The 6,504-nt window shown below is 34.6% G+C and overlaps 1 pseudogene; it reads right to left on the bottom strand.

Annotated features, from left to right (window-relative positions):
* Positions 1-2,993: 2,993 nt before the first annotated feature.
* On the bottom strand, positions 2,994-3,890 carry LOC149192316 (RING-H2 finger protein ATL70 pseudogene; annotated as a pseudogene).
* Positions 3,891-6,504: the final 2,614 nt, after the last annotated feature.

Here is a 6,504-nt window from a genome sequence, read left to right as displayed (position 1 = left end):
ATTCTTTGGAGAAGCAAAAAGTGACGTAATGTTCCACTACTGGAACTAGTGTCTCATCATTGTAATTGTGTACTTAAATATTTCACCTTATAATTGAATTCAATGAGCCAACAAATATTCATGCATGTATCGCAAATGTCTTAGGACTATTCTTGGGATGTTTACGATATATGTTGTTTTCATATGTACTGGAGAAATTGAACTATTTCGGTGGCTTTGGTACTTATCCTCTTGAATGTGTGTTGTATTTGTTTTACAACCATTATGTGAACTATTTCTCTAATGAATTTGTTTATGCTCTTATGTGTCTCTCTTAGGTTAGTACTATTACTTCCTTTTAGAGGCTCACTTTTTGTCTCCCGCACTTGAAGATCTCGTTTTACACATTGCAATTGGTGTTTCACAATGTCAACTTACTTGCTTATTCAAGGTTTATGTATATAATGTCTTATGTTATGTATTGAAACCAAGACGAACCTTTGTGTTATGGTGGCCAGGTCAATACTTCGGATGAGGCTCCTACTCCAAATGGTGTGAGATCTAATTGAGACTTCACATTAGGGAGACCCCTGTATGTTGGTGGTATCCAAGATTGTCAACATTTTGGTGCTAGAAGGAGGGCTTAATGACAAGTTGAGCCATTTGAGTTTGTGTTGAAGCTCTTATCTTCAATGGCTAATCCTAAAATCACACTCCTGAGTTGTTTATGTAATTCATCCGATGGTTAACTTTTAATCCTTGATGAACCTATTTATGCCTTGTCTCAATTAAAATTTGATGGTGAGGATGGAACATCCACAATCGAGCACATTTTTTATTTTCTTAAATTTTGTGAATATAATGAAATCGATGATGAAAATATTGCTCGTTTGCTTTTCTTCCTCACTTTTGAAGGTCGTGTTAATCAATGGTGTCATACCCTTCCATCTGCTTCCATCCCTTCAATTGATCAATCTCTTAAGGAGATTCATCAAGATTTTGATAGGTATGATTATCGAGATGTTTTGAAAATGATTGATCAACTAAGAATGTGCCGTAATGAATCAATTGGATATTTTTCTAATCGATTCCTTCACTTATGTTATGAGTTTCCTGGAGAAAATTTGGATTGGTATTTCCTTAAAAGGAAGTTTGAAAGTTTGGTTCAGATCTCTTTACATGATGAATCGGAACCCCCTAATGTTTATGTTCCCCCAAATTTTGTAAAGTGTGAGACACCTCTAATTCCATAGGAGGAACCTACTGTTCCATTTGTTCTTTATCCTTGTCCTTTTCAAATACCAATTTGGGTGCCTCCTTGTGATAATGTTGAAGTTGGTAATCTAGAAATCAAATTTCTAATCCATCCTTTCAACCTTCTCCCACTTTCCATGATTGAGATCCAATGGACACCTTAGAATGGTTCATGGAGCCCAAGCTGAAGGTTGATCCCTTGATTTCTCAAGATGGTATTGACACTCATAACTCTAGTCTTAAATATTATTTGGATACTTGTCATACTCTATCGTCTCTTTCTCATAATCCCTTGACCCTTGATCTGCTTGATTAATCTCTTCCAAATCCAAGTATCGATCAGAAGCAAGGTAGACACATTTCAACAGTAGATGAGCAACAAGGTGAGTATTCTTTCGATCTTTCTTCACTCTTTCAAAATCTTGCATGTCAAGATAATGCTCTTCCATCCTTAGTTGATTTTCAATCTAAGAATCTTGGTGATGAATCAAATGGAATCCATTTTCCTAATCAGTCAGATGTCTTGGAAAACCATCATCCTAATGATTCTGACTTTGTTATTGTATGTGATGATGGTTTCCAAGTGCACCATTTGATCTTTCGGTTTCTCGAGAAGACTTTGTTTCGAAAGATTTAGATCTTGAATCTAATTCAGTTAAAGAAGATGTTCTTATTGAAACTTTCACTTCACCTCACTATCCCTTGCTTTCTACTATTTGTAATGCATTAACTTGTGAAGAAGATAGTCCATGCTCTTCATATTCATCATCTAATGAGTTGGATTTTGAATTGACACAAGGTAGTGAGGCCACCGATGATGAAGAAGAAAGTAAGAAACATCCCATTCGTTATCATTTCCAATTTTGCATGAAAAAAAACCTTCTATATAGGTTACTCAAGAGATTTGTTAAGTTTATCCATCTTTGGATGTGCAATTAAAAGAATCTTTTGACTTGAGCAATATGTTTGTCGAACATGTAATTCTGACCAAATCATTGATGTGATGGCTACCATTTGGATAGTAGTGATCCAGCTGAAATTATTGGTAGTAATTGTCCACATACCATGCATGATTTGATCCAATCTTCAAAATGTGATTACATAGTCCATGAAAGTTCTAGGACTTGTTAGGGAGTCAAGACACTTCAACTTCCGTTGATGGTTATGACAGGGTTTGGCGACGTTGGTAAGACCCCCAAACTAAATCAGATTTGGATATTCTCGCAAAATTCTTTCTTTTGCATAGTTTCATTGGATGCAAATCCCTTCTTGAAAGATGTTTGTTATTTTGAATATAACTATTTCAATTTTCAAGATTTTGTGTCTAGTCAGAGTGAGCATTCTGCTTTGGTTAATCATTCTTCATGTAAATCTCTTGTATCAAACTTGGGTTTGGAGTGTATACCTTTCATGAATGAGCGAAGCTATAAAATTGATCGTTCTAAAGATTATTTTTGGCCGAAAAATTCATAGCTGTCATATTCTTTTGAAAGTAGTAAACTCCTATTTCTTCTTGTGAATACTCTAATACTTATTCTTATCTTCATGACACCAAATATCTTCTTTAGTGTTAATGAATTATTGAGTGTTATTTGTTGAATCAAGTTCCTCTTTTTCAACTGCTACATCTCCACTCGTTTCATGTGCTTGCTATTAACATTCTTTTGACTATGATGTCAGTGCAGATTGTAGCCAGTCACACGTATATGATTTATCACCATTATTATTATTATAAATAAATGCTTGACCTAAATAAACCCTATCTTACAATTCTATTTCTCATATATTTTTAATGTACTTGTTCCCCGCTGGAACCATGATTTTCAAAACAAATATAACGCCGGCGGTTCCGTCCCGTTCTCGTCATCTGTGGATACGCACCGAGTGACGCGACAGAGGAACCAGCTCTGACATAGGGGTCGACAGCGGGGACGGCAGCGGAGAAGTCCTACACATCGGACACGTGGCATGCAACTTCATCCACGCGTCAATGCAGTGACGTGGAAGGTGTGACCGCAGTGCGGCAGCATGCGAAGCAGGTCGGAGTCCTCGTAATCGCCGAGGCAAATCGAGCAGTCCGACTGATGTTCTCCCCCATTCTTCTTCTTCCCCTCTTCGGAATACTCAAACTTCGGATACAAATCCAAGGTCGCCTGATCGAGTCCCGGGACCGCCACCGCGGACCTGTTCTGCTCCTCTGCGGTCACAATCGCGTTACCCGCTGCGTGGCCAAACTGTGTTCGGCCCTGAACGCGAATGAATGCATAATAGACCAGCTTAATGACAGAAACGAGAATCACAATTCCCACAGCTATGCCGATGCCGTAGCCCAGCCCAGCTCTGCTTATGCTAGAAGATGTCGAGGTCGAATTCCCTCCCATTCTGGAAAAAATTTCAGAAGCCACAGCCCGCGCAGAGCTGTTCACAATTAAATCCAGAGCTTCATAAAATCAAGAATCGAATTTGCCCCCAAAGAATCCGACGTCTCGACAGGCGCTCCGCCTCCAGGAGCGAAACAGATTCACAAAAGCCCTCAGCCCGAAGGTCTCGGCGTTTTATAATAACTGAAACGAAGAATCCCCTGTTCTCCAAAGTTGCTGCTTCTTTGCTGGCCGATCCTCTTACTTCATAATCAGGCGGACCCAACAATTCTCTGCAATACGACTAAATCTTTAATAATAGATACAAAATTCACCTTTGTCTTTTTTTTCATTTAAAAATATGCCATGGCGCCTCTGGTTTTTTCCAGCAATCACCGCTAACTCCAACTAACTCTGCCACAGAATTACTGTTACTCAGTCCTTTTTCATGAAACAAAGTCAAATGCAGTGGCTATGAAAGTCAGAAACCTATAAATCTATAGGTACAGACTCATGCTGTACACAAAACAACGGGAGTTGTAAATAAAACAATGGGAATTCTAGAGATTTTGGAAAAAAAAATAATATTTTTTTTTGAAATCTGGTTTCAGTTTTCAAGCTTCCGGATTGATTTTGGGTGTTGGTTGTTAATTCATTTCTACTATCTGATTCAAATATTTTTATTATAAAATTTTTAATTTTTTAAAATATAACCTTAAATTTTTTTTTTATCAAATTATAATTTTTTCAACATTTTACTCAAATAAATGAATAATTATATATTATTGCAGTTTACTCAAATAAATAATTTTTGAGTCCCCGACAAGAAGTTATCATATTTCAAACCAATAAATAAATTATAGTCATAATAGTCATATTCAAACAAATAAAAAATTTAGATATCAATGTGCCATCACAGTCCAAAATTTCTGAAAGTTGTATCAAAGTGCTATTACACTACACAATTTATTATAAAAATCTTTCTGTCAACAATTTGAAGCAAACCTGATGGTTATCTTCCCCATCCCCACAGCCAAATTAAAAAACCTAGTGACAAAAGCAATCTTCACCCATTTTTATTTAGCCTGTCCTAACCCTACCCTCTATCAATTGTAGGTTTTACAGGCTAATGATATTAAAGGAATCTTCACCAATTTTTATTTAGCCTGGCCTAACCCTAACCTCTATCAATGGTAGGTTTTACAGGCTAATGATATTAAAGGAATCTTCACCAATTTTATTTAGGCAGGCCTAACCCTAACTTCTGTTAATGGTAGGCTAAAAGATAGTAAACAATTTGAAAACCACAGAAAGATATGACAATTAATTAAGTTAGAGATACCCTTTTTACATACAAAGCAAGAGTCAACTTTACCATCCATGAGGAAACTGCAAGAAAATGGACATGCCCTCCAATAGTGAAACGCCATTTAAATAAAACATGTGTGGCATAACTTTAAAGTATGGTAGGCTAAAGATAATACAATTAATTATGACAATTAATTAAGTTAGAGATACCCTTTTTACATACAAAGCAAGAGTCAACTTTATCATCCATGAGGACATTGCAAGAAAATCCATTTAAATAAAACATGTCTGCCATAACTTTAAAAGTATGTATGGTAAGGCATTGAAAGCAGAAGAAATAAATAAATTTAAATATGCATTTTCTGTTGCTTTGAAAACTGTAATTTAATGGTTATTATTGGGTTTCATCGAACATGATTTTGAAAAATATTTTTTAAGTGTAAATATAAATATTAAAGATAAATGAATTTAAAAATAATATAAGGTTGTTTTGAAAATTTTAATATTACTAGTTTTTATTAGATAAGGTTTGGATAAAAGACATTAAAGATTAGAGATAACTAAATTTAAACATATATTATGAGTGGTCGGGTGTTGTTCAAGTATTTTAGGTTTGGAGTTTTTAGTAGAATTTGAGAAATCTGTTTTGGCCAAATTTTATTTTTTGTTGTTTAAAATGAGTTTTTGATTGCATATATGAATTCAACACTCTCAAAAACCCATGGAGCAGTGGGATTGTGGAGATTTTATAACTCAAACTTATGATTCCAAGAAATCCCTTGGATTGTGGAGAGTTTATAACTCAAACTTATGATTCCAATAAATCTCTGTGAGATTTCAAGCACATTAGATTGGAAAATATGACAGAAAACCCTCCAAAATGTAGAGACTACCAATTATAACATTAATGTAATTATGTTATTTTGGAATAGAGGTTTCTAGGATTTTATTTGATTATCAAGAATTATTAAATGGTTGGCAGAGACCTCGATGAAATATTCTTACCTTTTTTTTGGAATGTGGTATTGATAAGCCATGGTATTGTAACAAGCCTATTTGCGTATATGGTAAAGTAGGAGCAAATTTCTTTTTGTGTGCAAAATTTGAAGAAAGGTTTGCACCTTGAGAGATTTGATTGCTCTTGATCTTGGTAGATTTGGAGTTATGATGAATGTATGCTAGTTTTGAGAAGCACACTAATAAAATATTTTATTATTAATTTCTTTTTTTTCACTTGTTTTATATATTGACCTATTCTCTAACCCAACATTCAACTTTTAATTAAAAAAATTTGTTTTCCTAACAACTATCTCTACTATTTAAACAAGATGACATATTGTTTTTTTCACCTTTATCCGGTGGGTGAACCACATTAGATGGTTCAAAATCGACCAACAACTTATGATGTTATTAATCCGAAAGACATTATCAAAATAATTTATACATAGCTGACATGGAAATATTTTATTTATGTTTCATGTTCTCCACATTAAACTTTTAATACATGCCCCCTTATATTTGGCAATTGAAAACATAGAATAGAATCTCTCTTTTTTGGTTGTTATATATAATGAATTAATTCTGTTATCAATATTTTTTAAAA

The sequence above is a fragment of the Pinus tabuliformis genome, chromosome 2_2, assembly GCF_031772625.1.
Source record: "Pinus tabuliformis cultivar Carrire ecotype Pingquan chromosome 2_2, CPIR1, whole genome shotgun sequence".
Lineage (NCBI taxonomy): Eukaryota > Viridiplantae > Streptophyta > Pinopsida > Pinales > Pinaceae > Pinus > Pinus tabuliformis.
Note: the sequence above shows the minus strand (reverse complement) of the source record. Positions and strands in the feature narration are given on the sequence as shown.